This window comes from Bactrocera oleae, chromosome 4, assembly GCF_042242935.1.
Source record: "Bactrocera oleae isolate idBacOlea1 chromosome 4, idBacOlea1, whole genome shotgun sequence".
Taxonomy (NCBI): domain Eukaryota; kingdom Metazoa; phylum Arthropoda; class Insecta; order Diptera; family Tephritidae; genus Bactrocera; species Bactrocera oleae.
Genome location: NC_091538.1, coordinates 10,763,819 through 10,781,550, shown reverse-complemented (window position 1 = coordinate 10,781,550; position 17,732 = coordinate 10,763,819). Strand labels below are relative to the sequence as shown.

General features: G+C 37.6%; 1 long non-coding RNA gene across 2 annotated transcripts; it reads left to right on the top strand.

Moving 5' to 3' along the window:
* The first annotated feature begins 2,971 nt into the window (after window positions 1-2,971).
* On the top strand, window positions 2,972-7,115 carry LOC118683179 (uncharacterized). 2 transcript variants are annotated; one of them, XR_004979067.2, is made up of 2 exons: window positions 2,972-3,004; window positions 6,361-7,115. It is a non-coding gene; the product is annotated as an uncharacterized lncRNA (long non-coding RNA). The 2 variants fall into 2 exon arrangements; XR_011395959.1 differs by lacking the exon at window positions 2,972-3,004 and adding an exon at window positions 3,013-3,143.
* The last annotated feature ends 10,617 nt before the right edge of the window (window positions 7,116-17,732 follow it).

Here is a 17,732-nt window from a genome sequence, read left to right as displayed (position 1 = left end):
AATTTGGAATATAAGCTGACGGTATTTCCCAAGCTCTAAATATATTATATAAGTATATGGTATATGGTCATGATTATCATCTGGAGACTCACATAAACAGTGATGTTGGTCCACATGGAGTTCAGTAGTTCTTGTTGTACTGTCTGCGTGTAAGAATATAATTAAATTTGATTTACTTTGAAAACGCGAATCGGTAATGTGCCCACTACCCAGCTACAAAACAGGCGCTCAACTATGAAAAGCTTACCTTCAGACCACAACCATTCATGATTCTTTCACGCCACCTACACACATGCAGTCTGCGTGGCAATCAAGTGTTGTCATTGCATGACTTAACGGAAAACAAGCAAACGTATGCAATGTGTGTAAGATGAAAACGACGCTGCGAAACGAATGTGTTTTTCATAGCTCACCTGAGTGGTGCGAGCGGCTGCTGAAGGCACAAATTAAGAAAAACTTCTGCACGCCCCAACTGACACAGATGAGTTGATGAGTGGCTGAGTGGCTTGCTTGAAATTAAATTAAATTCAGAATTGTGTACGAAACATGAATTGCGGAAGGAAGCTGTCGCACATGTCGATGGCGTACGGCTGAGTTGGGTGTTCATTACTTACGTAAGCTCACACCCGCTCAAATTTTTCTGCACTTTTTGCGCCACGCCACACGGCCGCCTAATGAATTGCCATTAAAAGCGAATTATCTGTTGAGTCAATGTGCGGGTGGGAGAAGTGGTTTGAGCAAAAGAAAAAAAAAATAAAGAAAAATTTGCAAATCAGTGACTGCGACAGGACATGCGCCCCCCTGCAACGCCAACTCCGCCAATATTATTGCTTCGTCGACAACACGCATCTCCAAGGAATTTTGTAAATTCATTTCGATTTCATGTTAATATACTTTTTTGTTGTATTTTTTTTTTCATTTTTCCTGCCTGCTTCCTGAAACAAAACGAGAGCGTGCGCGGAGGCAGCAGAGGCATAGGAAACTTGTATAGTAACAAATTCATTTCCATCAATTCGCCGCACTGGAAATGAGAAATACTTAATTTAAATTCGATTTTCGCATATAATCGTCATCCTATACAACAACAACAACAGCAACAGCAAAAACTCTAGCTAGAAAACCAACAAATTGCAATAACGGTAGTTGCGCTCGCATGATGAGAGGCAGAATAAAACTTTTAATACTTTAGCGGCATCAATGAATCCCTACAAGCCGAGCGAACTTCATCAAGCTTAGCTCGGCGCTGAGCGGTGAGTTGATGGTCGCTTGGAACATTGACGAGTAGCCCTTGCTGGGAGTTAGGCCGGCGTGTCGGCATCGCACAGCCCTCTGCTAGCGTTGTGATGAGCGCGTGTAATACGTAGGAAATTATCTCCTAGGAGATTTTAAATTATTTTACCATTGAGTGGAACTACGCTGACTCACCAACTGACTGACTGTCTCAATTGGTTTGGTAACTTTGGTTGCCCAACGATTCTGCGAGTAAGCTTTTGTGGCAGAGAATGCAGGGATTTTAATGCTCCGCTGAGTATTTGCAAACGCTAACTCATTTAATATTGTAAAATAACTAAATTATATTGGTATTCGCAGGAAGTTTATTTATACTAAATAAAATTGAAAGAGTTGAGATTATAGTTAACTGTTTCTTAATGGTAGTAAGAGCTAACTCTAGCGGCTGATGTACTTACTTAGCTTACAATAATATTCTCAAGAGTAAACTTTATTTAATAAATTTAGTGGCAGTAGTATTGATCACATCATAATAGATCTAGCTTATAATAGCTCCCCTAAAATAAAATTTTTTATATTTACTGAATATTGAAGGTATTTTTTTAGCAAAATTAGAATGAACCGATTAAGGTAAAAAATACACAAATTAGGTTTTATAACTGAGAAGGTAAGAAATTGTGGCATCCAAACATCGAGCTTCATTTTTTATCTAATCTTATTTGTCGAAACAGTGCTTAAAAGGCAGTGTGACGGACTCGACGACTTCTATTTTTGAATCGATATTTTCAACAATTGACCTTCCAGAGCGTAGCGTTTCCGTCAACTATGTGAGGAATTCACATATTGACTTCTTTTAGTTCCAAGATTTTTACTGAGACGGGTGTTCTATTTATATGTGTGGCTTTCATTTAAACAATACTTTTTCTGCAGTTGGTGTGCCGGCGTCATTGACCGCTTTGTTTACATTTAGGCAAGTCAACAAACCTTGTTTACATTTAGCCAAGTTACAATAACAACCTTTTTTTTACATTGGGCAATGACCCCTTTGTTTACATTTTTGAGGTCAATGACTTGTTTCGTTACATTTAGCTAATTCAACAACCGTTGCTTACATTTGGGGTCAATGACCCTTTCGTTAATATTTTATGAGGTCAGTGATCCTTTCGTTGACATTTTTTTGTTTACATTTAGCCAAGTCAACAACCTTTATTACGTTTGGGGTCAGTAGCCCTTTTGTTTACATTTTATGGGGGTAATGACTATTTGTTAAAATTTTATTGAGTCAATCACCTCTTTGTAAATGGTTCAGATCGGACTACTATATACTTGTAGTAACTAAATATAGTTCTAATACAAACTGACGAAAAAAACACCCTTTACACCTGAGGGAATATAAAAGAAAGTATTTAAAAAACTGATTCTTTAAAGAAGGGTTTAATATAAAAAACTAATTATTCGATTTTCACTTCGCTTCCATTCAAGCTTAGCTTTTCTTAGCAAGAAAAAAAAGGTTTAGTTAAAAAGATCTTGAAAATTTCATGGGTCATATTCGCAAAAAGACTACCTTTACTTTAAATAAATATATAAAATATAGACAAGTTCAACCGTCATCTAATAAATTTTTAATAAAATTTTTATAAACTGAAAAAAAGTGGATTTACATAAAATAAATATAATAAAAGAAGAGAATTTTATTTAAAAAAATTAACAAAAAAAGAAAATATTAATACAGGCGTGTTCTTTTTACAAAAAAGTATAAAACGGTTAGCCTCATGTAAGTACCCCAAAAGAAAAAAATAAGAGCGCCAGAAAAACAATACAATCACGCAGACGACACGCGACTTGCCAAAAAATATCAAGTGTTAGTGTCTTTATGGAGACAGCGCGTTTTACGCTCAAGCCCAACTGAAAAAGTAAGAGCTCTTTCGAAAACACATGTAACTGCTAGCACATTTATCACAAAAACAAAAACGATGGGCATAATTCACAAGGATTGCTGCGAATCATACGCGCGAAGAGAGAGGGAGGGAGAGAGAGTAGCGCGTGGTGCGTGTGTGAGGGCGTCCACATCCCCAAACTGTAGAAAATACCTACATATGCACACATGTTGCCACACATGCCACATACAGCACCCATCCGCCGTGTTGCTTGCAGATGCCACACACCCGCAACAAGGATATCCTTTTTACGCGACGCATTGCGTGCTTGCAACATAATTTTCGTGTAAATTTTTTCTATGATTTCTGCAGTGCGGCTTGGCTGCTTTTTTAGCAACTCATTAAGCGCACACGCCACGCCGCACAATAACGCACACATGGTGGCATGGCAGTGTGGCAACAGCACGTTATAAGGATGCTTTAGTCGTGAGTGGGTATCCTGGCATAATTTAGTATGTTTGCTGAAGTGTTAATTTTAAACGACGTCATCGGCGGCGGTGCTGGCGTGTTTTTCGCGGTTTTCGCGATTTGGCAGGTGATTGCTGCAGCACCACGGCGCACGCTTTTTTTCCTACCACATGCATATTTAATATGCTTTCCTTTTTGCAGCAGTCGCTTAATTTGCGAAAAAGGATATGCGTGTTTTTTGTCTTTTTTTTTTGCGGCAGCTTGTTACGTGTGCTGTGATGTGTGAAATGTACATTTCGATTTTTGTTGTTTTCGCACAGCACATGTGTTTTATACAGTTAATTTTATTGTGGCAGAAATGTTGGTGGGTGATGCAGTGCTTTGTGAAATTCGACTTTTTAAATGATATGCAAAAGTAGCAAACGAAAATGTTGAATAAAAAATATTGAAGACACAAAGCGCAGAACTTATTGTAGTCTTAAAGTCAGTTTAGATAATTGTCATATATAGATAGCGGCCTCTTGCGAACTTCGATTTATTGTTACCTAAGTCCACTAATCCAAACTCAGCGCTTTAAGGAAGCCTAAGCTGGTAATGAAAACTACATGTACTCGATGCGGATGAAAGCAAGGCTCTGCTTAATAGTTTTGAACGTTCGATTAGTGAGCTCTCACTGTATGGACGCACTGCTAAGTTGGGCTTCAGTCTTATATGTTTGCTGTCTACCGCTTGCATTATCAGGTAATCTACCAACACGGTTTCCTCTAAGCCCTTGTGTCTAGTTGCACGCGCTTAATGGTTCTATGCTTTAAGCTCTTCAGTATTAGATGCTGGGAATATTAATGTAGCGACTAGATCTTTCCATGGGTTCCGGTATATTAGTCCCGGTATCATAAAAAAATTATTGGTTGCATGAGAAATGTGTGGAATATGTAAGCATTATACGAGAGTGGTCCAATAAATATTCGGCCTCTACACCCGATGATGTCACTGTCACAGCAGAACCATTCGTCATCGTAGAATGCGTGTCCGTAAATTTTAAAAAAGTGATAACGGTCGGTAATTCGATTTTTGTATTTGAAAAGAGAATCGCACAGTGAATCGCCACTAACAAATTGGTCGATTTAGGCTACGATATTTTGCCCTATCCATGATATTCCACAAAATTTGGTTCCGTAAGACTTATTTTGGTTTTCAAGCTTGAAAAAGTCACTCGTCAGCCAAAAATCTGAGTCGAGGTTATCGCCAGGAACAACTCTAGAGAACGTATTTTTTAGATCGGTTAATGAAACTGGTTCAAGTGTATTGATCTATTAAATTTACTTACATAACATAACCTCAAATAATAGATATTCAATATTCACAATGTCACACATCAATCAACGGCGGGAAATACCAAAAAGTGTACTAAAATGCAACATTTTACCTGCAATTCATACTGGACAAGTAATTGATGCCACCTCATTATCGAAGGAGCCACACCAAATCAAAGCAATTACGTTGCATGTACGTTGGTAACAAGAACACGTTGCAATAAGCTGGCACTAAACACACAACAATCAATATGAGCCGCCTGGCGCCTTATGGAAGTGAATATGAATTGAACATGAACTGACATTTGCAACGATTACCGCAAGCTGCAGGTGGTACAAGCCGACATGCATGCCTACACACTTGCAATAAACAAAAAAGTGGCGCAACTCAACTGGAGCAACGCCAAAATAGTGCAGCTTCACAGAACCAAGTGGCTGGCGACAAGTTCATGAGTGGGATTAAGGCAACAAGCACATGCATTACATGAGTTGTAAGTGCAACAAGGCCGAACACATGTTGCAGCATTAATATGCAACATGCATGTAGGCAGCATAGGCTATGCACAAAAAAAAAACGAAAAAAAACCAAAAAGAGAATGAGAAATAAGCACGCTTTAAGTACAAGAAAACTCTAAAATAATATTTGAAAATAATTACAGCGTCATTTGGATCAGCTTCAAGTGCTTTGCGCTACCAAAAATCGGCAGAGATCAAACAGCGGCGTTCACTGGCAAACAAAAGCACATAGAATTCTATTAAAATTTCGTTAATAGAAGTCACTCGTCACTGTCAAAGCGGGCGCAGATACCGCAAAGCCTTATCCAAAGGATCTATTGACCAAAGCTGCAACAAACATACGCGCCAATTGTTAGAAGTTGCAAAGCAAATGCAAAAAATCTGTAGCAGACACGTATGTTTGTATGTATGCATTTTATTGGCGCACTGGCCGCTACGTCAATAATCCTCCCGCATGCAGCAGCACACCCACTAAACACCGCCACAGCGTTCCGCTCGCACCAGCCGGCAACGGAGATGAGCAATTGTGAGTTAATAAAGTCGTGATCGGTCGGCACGCTCCGCTCACTTGCACAGCAAAACGCTCTTGATGCGAACGCACTCATGGCTGTATGGGCATGACGCTACAATCAGGAAGCCCTCCATTTGTAGTCCTGCTATTTGACCACCTACAAGTTGCTTGCTTATTTCGCGGCTATTCGCAAGCTTAGTGCACGGTTGTTGTTGTCTGTGCAAGACTAGTCAATTAAATTTTATGCCAATAAATTGTTTACAGTAAAACGCTTAATCTATATTAAGCACCGGTCGAATTTGCTCTTCTCTCTCTCTCACTCTTACCTCTCTCCACTAATTTCGCGCAATCTGTACATTGACCAATACAACTACACACACACCCACAAGCATAGTAAAATCAGTATCATTATAGAGCACTGTCTCGCTTTCGTTTTATTTCATAGGCCTCATCGTATCATCGCCCTGGTCATGTGTCATAAACAAGTTGCGCGGCGCCGGTGAACACTGATTTCGATGAGTGCAATCCAATATTGATTCTTAGCCCTTAATGCATTTTTCCTTCATTGTTGTTATATTGGTTGTGCTGCGTATTGTGAACAGTGTCTTTTGTAGACGGAAGTGATTTCTACAACAGGTACAGTGGCGTCGCTTAAGCAAGGGGGTTTCTAAAGAAAACATTTTACACGGAGGAAGTAGTGAATGTTCGTTTAGAATACTTTTTCTTCTACAAATCTCCAAGTCTGTGATTTTTTCAAGTATGGCAGTAAAGGCTAAACTCTTCCATTCAAAATATTTGCCCAAACTAAATTAGAGAGACTTCCAGATATGGATGACGTCACCAGAAAGTGCTGATGAGCAGGTGCACAGAACTCTATTGCACTTTAACATGAAATGCAGCATTGTCTCCGTCACTCTCTCTCTCCGTCTCTTTATACTTACCATACTCTCTATCTCGTTTTCGTTCTATCGTGTATACTGTCTCTCTCTCTCTCTCTATCGGACGTACTCCCTATCCCGCTCTCACTTCATCGTGCATACTGTAAACGTGATTTATCGGTCTTAATCTTGCACTTGATAAAGGGGTCTGTCGGACGAATAAGCAGAAATGATCATATGGGGTAAGTAACTACGGTACTACAAAATATCGTCTAATAATGCTTAGAACGGAGACTCACCAGCAACATTGCAACACTGTTACGCTTAATAAAATAGAACTGCGATCAATGACAGCGCGGTACCCAAAACATAACCAATTGCTGCCCAAAACATAACCAATTGCTGCTTAGAATAAGGTTATACATATTATGAAATAAGTTTTGGTTCAGCTAAAATTAACCACTACCTACTCAAAGCATAGTTAACTCGATATGTGCTATTTCTTTATTTCAGACTGAGCGTCGCACCATTAACTGCTACATAATTACGAAATTTTGTCCGTTCTCGCGAGAGTTGCTGGCCAATCACAGTCAACCGTACAGTACCTATCAAATTGTTCAGTGAACATTTTCTCACGCTACAATAATAGCAAGAACGAAATATTTAGTAAGAGTCATAGTGGTAGATGTTTGTAGGAGATTTGATAAATATCGTAGAATTATATTTTTTAATCGAGAACATACGGGTATATTCAAACCCTAACCATAAACCCGACATTGGTGTAAACTGAACCTTTTCACTGGTTGAGTGTACTGTGAACTCATTGAAGCCTGTCCAATAACCCAGGATTGAAATAAATTGAACTTTTTTCACAACTACAAGTATTAACTAATTGATGTTTCTACTAACAAATAAATGAGAGTTCCAGACTATTATTCATATTAGTATTTTACTCTACGATATTGATTATGGCTTATACGAGAAAATTATTCACGTCTCACTCGTTCACTTTGACGAGTCATTTGCTTATTTCAAAAATATTGTATTTTGTTTTTTGTAGACTGACACCCAGAATTTGGATTAATAGATGACGAAATTATCATTCATACGGAAACCAAATGCAAATCTTCTCTCTATCACTAGCGCCACTGTTTTTTCTCACTAAAACTCGCTGCATATTGACCGCTAGACATACAACCGCCTTTGAAGATCGGCTGCTAGTTGCAAACTTATGTACTCGTACATTATGGGCATGTTGTCGGTAATCACAAATAGCCACAGGTGGTAAGTAAATAAAAGAAGCATCGCTTGCCATCTTAAACTTAAGCGAATAACCTAAAAGTGGGCGCCAGTTCACTTATTGTTTCTTAGATGACAAAGCAAGCGGCTTCAATGCAAAAGACACTTTGTTTAAGGATTTGAAAAGAATGATTAGAAAATATGCTTTGCTTTAAAATCAAATTTTTAATAAGCATAAGGCTATACGAAAACTGAAAAGACTACATAGCTATGAAAACCACTACTTAATCCAAGCCCTGTTGACTTTTAAGCGCCTAGCGGCAATATTATCCCCGAAAGGATCCGCTATTATTTCGCTTAATTAATTGCTGTGCAAATGTCTCCACTGCTCTGTTGTTGACTGATGACTGTTGCGTGTTGACATTTGTGGCATGACCAATATGTATGGCATATAGCCTAACATATGTATATATGTGTGTGTACGCATGTGTATAACTGCTCTCATTAGTCTGCCTGTAAACGAATTTGTTGCCGAAAACGTGAAAACAATTGAAGTGTCCTTAGAGTATTACGTAGTCTTGCCTTCCGCCACTCTTTCGTTTGATAGACGAGTATGCCTTTGTTTTGCTGTCGACGTCTGCATTTTTAGCAAATTTGCAGTTGCAGAAAGCAAAAAAAAAAGAAAACACAAAAAACGAAATGCAATGAAGCAGTGTTGAGTGCAGCCTTTATACGGTTGCGGTTTTTCGAGTGGGTGTGGTAATTTAATAATTGGCAACGAATTTGATTTTGAATGCAGAAGTTGGAAGGTAAGTAATAATATATTTACAAGTATGGTTACAATTTCCAACAATATATAACAATTGATGGAGACCTTTATTTAAGGGAGTTCGAGTGTATTATAGTGAGTTCGATCAAACTTCGGTTGCGCTTATTACTTTTACTCAAGCCCCTGCGCCTCGACAAAGCAATCAACGCTGAAGTTTGGCTTAAGATAACCTTAAATTGGGTAGATTGCTTCATCGCAGTTCGAGTCCACTTCGATGCAACTTGTGAAGAAAGTTCAATTATATGCATTTACAAGAAATAAATATGATGTATTATATATAATAATTTCACCAACAAGGGGCACCATAAACATGAAAAAATCCTGTATCATTTTGAACAAATTTGCTTAAGAAACTTTGGTGTCGAACCAACCGAATAGGTTGAAAGTGGCCTAAATGGGACTTCAACAACATCTACTGATAATATGACTCCACACTAAAGGACAATACATTTCTTCACCATAAAATAATAATCTTTTCTCTAAAGTGTGCCAGCTCTCTATTTTTATTGACCTTGAAATCACTGCGAACCCTTCATTAAAATATTTCTGAAATTCTTAAAGACTTGCGAAATCAATAAAAGATTAAAAAACTAACAAATATCTACACTAACTTTATTAAAGCACTTTGAGTGGAATTTTAAATTTCGCAACGAAACTGCTCAGCGCGCATTTCTTTCTATTTTCCTTCAACTCTTTCGCATTTGAAGTACAATATCAACATTTTTGCTTAATTAACACAACAAAGCTGTGGCAACCAAAGAAACCATGCGAAAGACTACGAAGTAAAAAAAAAATAAAATAAACAAGTAAAATATGCTCACACACGCCAAGTGTGGCAAATAGAAATTATTGAAGTGTGCACACAAAAGTAACAAAGAAAATGCAATAAGCAAAACAAATGATATAAAATCTAGCTCCAAATTTAAATAGAGCAAAGCGCCAGAGCTTCTTATGTTACCAACAGACTACGGCTAACAAAAATTATGCTTTGCAAATGAATTCATAGCCGCCGTACACCGACGAAGCGGCACCAGTGCCTGTGCGATCACCTTCCCAGCTTTTGCTAGATTTGCCTACCTTTGCCTACCTTTTGGCGCAAACAGCAAAGGCACTACGAAGTAATCTTTCTGTAGCTTACATTTACAACTTATTTTGCCTACTTTTTGGCGCTTCAACCCACTTCAGCTGCGACGGCGCCCCCAATCGCATGCCAAGTAATATTTTCTTTGCCACTCTTCACCCTTTTGCACACACACACACACACACCATTAAAGTTATTTCGCATATTTTTTGGCAGTCTCCTGCTAAAACAAATGAACAACAAAATTATATAAAAAATTTTAATAGTACTAGAGCACAATAAGAATATGTGCGGCCACCACTCTTATCCTTATTACACACATAGCCACACACACACACACTCATTCACTCCGTGCAGCATACACTTAGGGGGAGGAGTGCGGTGTGTGGCGCCCGACTTTGGCGTGTTGATTGCAACTGATTTGAAAGTGAAATGCTGCACCTTGAAAGACTCCACCAAAAATAAGTGTAAAAGAAGCAAGACGTCCGCAGCCTAGAAGGGGATGCTCATAAGAGGCTGCATAGAAATAGAATAAGAAAGTAGCAACACACATAAGAGGCGCATAAAAGAAGAAATAGCCGAAAATGGGCAAAAAAAAACAATGGCTGTAATGAAAGCTTTTCATTAATTTTGAGTGCGGAAATACAAAGCTGAAATTCAGGTGGAACACCGCTCACACCGCACAGCGCTAGTGTCGAGTGCAGCACTGGTAGGAGCGCCTAAAAATAGGCACTTCACATTTTCCATGCGCCGTTGATGCCAGCTGCTAAGTGGGGTACTACATACGTGCGCATAGTGATTGTAATGAAATTGAAGTAATACGAAACGAAATTCTAGTTTGGAATGAGTCGCCTAGACGGTGTATTTTAATGGAAAGTAAATGCAAAAGACTTTAAGTAGATCACTGAGCAGGTTGATAGCGAAAAATTAATTAAGAAAATCAGATTAGAAATGCTTTCGGGTAACTTTTCTAGAAAAGAAAGCAAAGTTCGTAGGGAGATGTCTACCCGAAAGTATATTTGACATTTACGAAGGTGCTGTTTGTGACTCTAAAAATGAAAGCTGTCAAAAAAGAATGGTGATTAGCGAGATATTTAAGTCTCCCCAAAAGCCGACGGTGAATGCGCTCAAAGCGAGCAACGTTACCTCTTCAAAAAAACACTACTTTTTATGCTCTATGAGCCAAGGGAATCATTGGTTCATATTTCTTCAAAATTGAAGTTGGTCATAAAGTTACAGTCAATGCGGAACGCTATAGAGCCTTTATTAATGACTTTTTCGTGCCTGAATGGGAGGATGTTATTGTGGACGACCTTTGGTTGCAATAAAACGTTGATTCGATTTAGGTCTAATAAGTACCGTTTTATCTATAACTTGTTACCATTTCATAAGTAATTTCAGAGTACCACTCTCACAGAAACCCTCCTCACTATTTACAAAAACCGAGCACAGTCGATTTTCAGAAGCTTTTCTTGAGCAGACATTTTCCCCAACAAAATCATTCGCCGTAGACAGCAACAGTTAGTAATCATTTGGTGGCAGATCCGGACTATAAGATGGATGTGTAAGAATGGAGTTAGTATGAGACCCTGTCTTTCTAATGCCAAATTTTTCCATATTTCTTTAATAATATAATATGAATTAGCGATAGTGTCTGAAAAGTCTATGCCATACCATATAGCCTAAATAATTCGGTATCTGCAGAAACCACAACTACTGTAAAGGAACATATGATATAATTTCCACTCAAACTATGGCTCAACACTGCATCCCCAGCCACAGTAAGGAATCACGTCTAATACAAATTCTAAGCCGTCACGTAACACACGTAACATATGAAAATTGCCAAGGCATACATATATCATATTTATACTGAGAGTGAAGAGCCAACACAGCCCCCTCTCCCTCCCTTCGACAGCGAACTGCTTCAATTGGAAGCCACACAAATCAATAGCAATCAAAAGCATACAACAAACCGGCACGTATGTAATTCCCATGGAAACGATAGACTACCGAAAGTGTTGCATGCGGCAAGTGTGGCACCTAAGCTATGCCGATAGCCGAACTATTGAATAGTATCCGTATCCGTATTAACTGCAGCACTACAGTGTGTCGGCAATGGCAGTGGCACAAACGGTGGCAGAAAGATTTTACTTGCGGCTGCCGGTCGCCGAATGTGGCAGTAACGGTGGCAGTGTCAGGCGTAGACGAATTAAATGAAATCGGATTAATAGCACATATTGGCGTTCGTGTTGTTCTACAAAACGTAAATGAAGCGCCGCTAATCAATTCGATGCGAATGTGATGGGCAAAAGATACGCGTACGCATGCTGCCACAGCCGCAATTTGCAGCCGCGCCACCACAACCACCTTCGCAACGTAAGCGCGCTTAGCTATGACGAAAGTGGCGCGAGTGAAGCGGTCGGTAGCCTAGCCGTCAAGTAGTGCAGCATAGTTTATGCAAAAAACAAATAGCGAAATCCATACTGGCATTTATATGCGTGTTGTTGTTGTAGCGGTTGCCACAGTAGCGCGCTGCGTTGACTGGAAGCCCGAAATTAAGAGCAAATCAAATCGGTAACGATTGTTGCAACGGATGCGCTCGTAGGCTACGATTGGCAATCACTTCGATAGATCGTCCGTTCATCTGTCTGTCATCGGCGCAGAAGATAGCGCTCGGTCGCGAAGACACGCTGATCTTTACGAAAAGGTCTCGTCAAAGGTTCAAAACAATTTCGCAATGTAGCGTGAGATAAAATCATAAATCTGTGCGGATTTTTTATTATTTTTTGGCAAAAGACGAGCAAAGTAGCATTGAAATAATACAGTTGCGCTCAAATTTCTTTATGGCAAACAGCGTCCTCAAATAGTCTCGTCGTGGCACTCTAAAAGTCAAACAAATAACAGAAAATCATTACTGACTTGCTTACTGGCCGCTCAACTCACGCGTCACTGAAGATTTGTCAACTTCTAAGTAGCATATGCACGTTTCTGAGAATAGTGAGTGTTTTGACTGAATGCCGCATGTATACGCTTCAATCAGATATAACCACAATATATTCCTGGTTTGATTAGTCAAAAAAAAGTACTAATACGAAACAGGGTGCAATTTAAGCTCTACTCAGTTTTAATAATATGACACTTACTAAACATACTCGTCCTAAAATATTTTTCTTTCTTCACGCGGTCTTAAGTAACCTTCTATTGTGTATACGCTGGTCTAATTTTTTGTTCAATAAAATTCTCAGCCATCTGCAGTTAAAATTTTTTTTTTTAAAGTGGGCGTGGTCCCGCCTCTAATAGGTTTAATGTGCATATCTCCTAAACCGCTAATGCTATAATAACAAAATTCACTGAAAGCAAATTTTTTTAGCACTTTGTTGACAGTGTGAAAATAGTTGAAATCGGGTGGCAACTCCGCCCACTCCCCATATAACGGTACTGTTAAAAACTACTAAAAGCGCGATAAATCAAGCACTAAACACACCAGAGACATTAAATTTTATCTCTGAGATGGTATGAGATGACTTTATAGGAACCGCGTTCAAAATTAGACAGTGGGCGTGGCACAGCCCACTTTTAGGTGAAAACCCATATCTTGAGATCTGCTCAACCGATTTCAACCAAATTCGGTGCATAACATTATTTTCATATTTCTATGTTATAGTGCGAAAATGGGCGAAATCGAACTACAACCACGCCTATTCCCCATATAACACCATTTTAAATTCCATCTGATTCTTTCACTTTCCACTATGCAGATCAGGCAACAATGACTGTATTGCGATAAAACTTTGCGTGAATAATGCGATTAAAGTATGCCACCTTGTGGCCAAAAATTGTCTAAATCAAACCAAAACTGTTTAAGCCCCTAAGTACTAAATATGTGGACCCCAGTGCCTATAGTTGACCTCCTACCGAAAATATCAGCCAATCCACAAAGAAATCTCAAACGAGTATACCATTTGACTTTGCGAGAGTATAAAATGTTCGGTTACATCCGAACTTAGCCCTTCCTTACTTGTTTTATTTACAAAATATGACCAGCTCATCTATTACCAAGACATCGCAATAAATGGACACAACCCGCCGTAGAGCTGTCAGCAGTTTCCTTGATGGTTTATTTAGACATTTGTTACAATAGAAGTGATAACCAACGCTTTATATCATATAAATGATATATAATATATTATATCTTGAACGATATATTTATAAAGTAAACAGCCCTCCGTAAGTTCAAAAATTCAGAAGAATTACTGCACTGATTTTAAAAATTTTATTCACTAGGTCATGTATCTATTGCATATTTCATTAAGTTATTCCGTAGGTTGACTGATACTGTCAGCCACAGCGACAGCGTGAAAAGTTATAGTTCAATTCCGACCGTTTGTCAAGTCAAAACTATTTTATACGATGGATGAACCTCAAATCAATGTTTTGATCACGATAGCTCACACGACGATCTTACAATAACAGTTTGCGGAAAGCCTCAATCGTTTCCGGAACAGCAACTGATTTTGAACAAACTTAACGAAATTTGCTTGGAGAGATCTGCGACCTCGTTTGAATTCACCATACTATCGGTAAACATTGGTGCTTGTTGGAGTTTCATCGCCAAAAATTTAATTAAGTTCATTGATGCAGTGTTGATGAGTTAATCCATTACGAATGTGTTGTAAAAAATAATTGCGCAATTTAATTACATTTTTTGGACGAGATGAATATTTAAAGTTACTGTAGTAATGTAGTTGTGAGTTTGTATATATAACATTAAAAATGTCAAACTTTACGATAAAGTTGTGAGTTGCCAGATTGCTACACTAGGGTTGGCAAATGCCCAAACACTATAAAAGAAACCTACGTAGAATGTTAAAGAATTGAAACGAATTTGGACTACCATAAATATTGGAAATTTTCAATAGGTGGCTATCCGTTTGTACAATTTTATTCTCAAAGCTTTTTTAGTATCTCTTTGTACTTTTTTTAGCTTATAATAGTTTTTACTTACAAGCTGCAAATAACTAATACTTTCTAAATGCTCAACAGCCTTCCATTCCAAAAAAAAAAATAATTTTTGAACATTTTTATATTTAAATTACCACAGCTACATTAAAATAAATAAATTTTATGGTAAATGAAAATTGAACGCTCACTTTTACTATTGCCTACTTAATTATAGGTATTACAGAATATGTTAAAGCCTGAAAGGTACAAGTAAATCGAAACGTACCACCAACTCACCACCCAATAGGTAATAAGACATCATAAGACAACACAAAAAAATGTTATGCGAAAATTTTGCAACACAAAGAAAAACTAATAGTCGAGAAGAAGAACCGCGAGATACTAAAAAAAATTGAAGCCCATAATATCATCACTGTTTGCATTAGACGTGATGGACACACTATAATTATGTTGTCGTTGCTTTATGTTTTTATTGCCACGCGGCCTGAAAGTCAGTGGAGCAACAAAGCGCCGCTTGTTCTTTTTGTACTGTAATTTGTTGGTTGCTCTTGTTAATACAGTTACTCAATTGGGAATAACTCGCGCTGCCTTGTCAGCTGATTGACGAGACCGTTTTGGATATTTTTTGCTTGATCGGCATTTTGATTGCTGAGACTGTTTGGCGCACACGAATTATGAGTTTAGGTCACATGGGGTACTTACTGTGCTATGCTTTCGTTTTTGTGTGATGTCAGACTTTATACTGTTCGTTTTTAGTGCTTATATCCCTTTATTCTTATATACATATATATAGATATTTTAATTTTTATATACACATATCTATCTATCTTACTACTAAAATGATTATCAAGATAATCAGATGTATGTACATGTAAACAGTATTAAAATTATAATAAAAGATTTCCATCTTTTATTTTAATCTAATTTTGGACTTAGCAACTATTGTATGACTGTTGAGCCTGCCAAGCGGCTCTGGCCCACAGTAATTTACCTAACGGTCTATCAGGCTCCATTCACATACGAAATACTTTTCCCGTCTTCTACTAAAAAAACGAGTACTTTCCCACAGCAACTTAAGAATAAGCCAATTTTATAAAACCTGCCCTATATTTTGTTTTCTAGGTAATTTAGTTAGTTATATAGATAATAGATTATAGTTAAACTTACTTTTCCTAGTTGGTTGACCGAGCTTCCACTCGTGCGCCCCTTAATACACAACTGATGATTTTTAAGTGATTGTTTCTCACGAGAGAAACACGCTCTAAGTCATGCCATGTTCTGCTAAGAGCCGAATGCTTTTAAGAAACATTTCACTACTGTCGTTTTTGCAACAGATTCAGCGCTTTTGCTACGAGTCCAGCAATGACACGCTTCATAACCAAAACACTAACCAAAACATTAACCAAAATACAGAGCTGATGGATTTCATGAATGAATTCTTCGGATTGAGTGTACCAGATGACATATAATTATTGTTGGCACATATCTATATATATTCTGCAAAGCTAGTTCTTACCTATCTGTCATAGAGCTACAAATTATCACTCAAAAGATTAATCTGAACAATAACCAAGTACAGTTTTTGGTTCACATTTCACGCATAAAATAATAATAATTATGTCTGCTATTTAGCCCTGCACATTTTGTTTAAAAAAAAAACAAGTTAATAATGCCTCAAATAGTAAAATGCATTTAATTGCTTTACCCCAGAAGTAAGTAAATTCAATATTGCAAATTGTTGCGCAGCGATTTTCCATAATGACTTACTATAACTTCATACAAGCTGATAATAATCGAATTTTCAAGCATGTACTATTACAGAGTGTGGCTGCTCCGTTTTTGATACTTTAGAAAACAAAAAAACAAAAAAAAAACTTTTTTTCTTTTATATCTGAGTTTGTTTTATTTCTTTTGGTGCCTTACATTTCTTCTGCAATAATTTCGGGCGGTATAAGCACGATTTCACACGAATGTGCACTTTGCGCACGGCAAAGTTCCGGAAAGGTCTGGCGTACCTTTTCATATACCATAATACATAAGATTATATACAATACTATACATATATACATTATATAGGTATATGATACATTTTCTGATAATGCATAGGTCCTCAAAATGGTCTAAACATTAGAGGAAGCCAAGTCCGAGGTTCTACTTAAGCAGTTAATGCCAACTCTTTTTAACAACAGAAATCTAGAGAGTTTTTTTTGCAAAAACAATTTAATTTGATATGTGATATGTACTCAGTAGGCGTTAAAAGGTGTTTCGCGCAGTTTCGGGAAGACATAAGAATCCACAATCCATCCTTCAACACTTTCATTTTGTTTCATTTTGTTTGAAAAAATATGCCCCAAAGCTGGTTTAAACACAAAAGCTGATCCAAAATCTTTTACTATACATTTTTTATATGTTATTTATTGATATTTAAAGAGTAAAAATCATTTAAAATAATAAAAAAAAAATTTAACTCCAGGCCGGCAAAGTGGGGACTGATGAAAAAACTACGTGTGCTGGTGTGCAGGTTATCAGGACTCACAGTAACCTGAAATAAAAATTGTTGAGTAATCCTTAAAGAGGAAGAATGTAGTTATAGCACTACGAGAGGATTTCGGGAAAAAAAATGTTGCACAAAATAGCGGCTGTTTGAAAAATATGTTTCGTTATATCCCTGTTTGCCGTTGGGAATTTTTTAAAAATATAAAAAAAATTATTGTTTCAAAAATCCTCTCGTACTGCTATAGTTTAATATATAAAGAAGCTCTGTATAAAATTTCATTTTTTCATTCGATGGAGCAAAACTTGAGATAACATGCACACCGTCTTTA